The sequence below is a fragment of the Dipodomys spectabilis genome, unplaced genomic scaffold (assembly GCF_019054845.1).
Source record: "Dipodomys spectabilis isolate Male_0828 unplaced genomic scaffold, ASM1905484v1 ptg000008l, whole genome shotgun sequence".
NCBI lineage: Eukaryota > Metazoa > Chordata > Mammalia > Rodentia > Heteromyidae > Dipodomys > Dipodomys spectabilis.
Genome location: NW_024870685.1, coordinates 1434657 through 1436252, shown reverse-complemented (window position 1 = coordinate 1436252; position 1596 = coordinate 1434657).

Here is a 1596-nt window from a genome sequence, read left to right as displayed (position 1 = left end):
TTTGTTATACAGTTGTACAGGAGTGAGGCCTTTTGTCTGCTTGTTACAACAATGAGGCAGACTTCCTCCAGCAGCCTGGGGTGTGCAGAAACCCTCAGGCTACACTGGGAACAGTGAGGGGAGCCCCGGAACATACACTGTCTTGAAACCACTCTCTGTGCTATGAAATCATTCTATTCAAACCTTTCTTCATAGCAAATCTGGATGTTCACTGATAAAAATACATGCATACATACACAGACACATGGAGTTACTGGCTCTTTTTTTTGTGACAGGTCCTGAGGCTTGAACTGTGAGCTTAGGCACTGTTCCTGAGCTACTTTTGCACAAGGAAGCACTGTATTGTGTCTTAACTTATGATTACCTTAGGCTGGGGTGCAGCATTTACACCCACATATGATCCAGTCTTCCTAGGACGTGAGTTCAACTCCCAACACTGGCAAAAATGCATCAAACCAACAAAAATGGAGGAGGAAAAAACCAGTAAGTTTTGCACAACCGTTTTACCTTTTTTTCGTTTGCACTGTGACCATCCTGGGTCTCTATGATTTGGCTTGAAAATTGTATGTGACGTTACATGGCCGAAGGCTCCCGGTCTGTCGGTGAACCCTGAGCCCAACCCAGACACTTGGCCTTTAGTTTGATCCTGGGACTGCCACCTACACATGTCTGAAGATCCTAGAAAACTCTTTCCTCTCTATAGGAACTAATAGTACGTTTGACATTTACTAATTGAATTACTAATTAGCTAATAATTCTAAAATAAGATTGTATGCAATAAATATGGGTCAATGATTAATTTAATTAATTCTTTGTAAGTTTTCTACCATGATTATTTGATGGAGGCATAATTTTAGACCAAATAATTTATAGTAATAGAACATATAAAACATGACTTCATATAGAGTTATACACTAGAATCTACTTAAATGTTCATCTGTCTCTGTATACATTTATTTATAGATGTATATACATACGTAAATACACACACACTGCAATCTACACATCTATCGGTTTATATATTAGCCACTTCTAGGGCTTGATCTCAGGTCATCAAATTTGCCTGCCAACTTCACTTGCATCAGACTGGTGTGCTAACATTGACCCATTCATGAAGTGGGCCTTCGAGGCCCAGAGTTCAAATCACAGAACTACCAAAAACTTAATCCTTGTGGTAGAAACCAATTGTCCCACTTGTTTTCCTTATCAGTGAAAGTCCTGGGTCTGAGGATGATGTATAATACATAGTCAAATCTATGTCCTATGTAATAGAATGTAAAAAATGTTATACATTTAATCATACTCTCTAAAATACATAAGAAATAAATAAAACACAAAATAAAATGAATAACTACACTAATTGTAATATGTAGTAAACATGTGTATGTAAATATAAATCATGTATTTAAAATGTATATGAATATTATTTTTTCTAGTGCTAGGGCTTGAATTCAGCCCCTGGGAACAAGCCTGACTTTCTTGTCTTTTAGCATGGTGAGCTTTCCCTTCGCCAACAGTGCTGCAGATTTACCCAAACCCTGAGTTCAAACCCCAAGTCCGGCAGAAGAAAATGGCATGAATTCCAAGCCAAGGAGC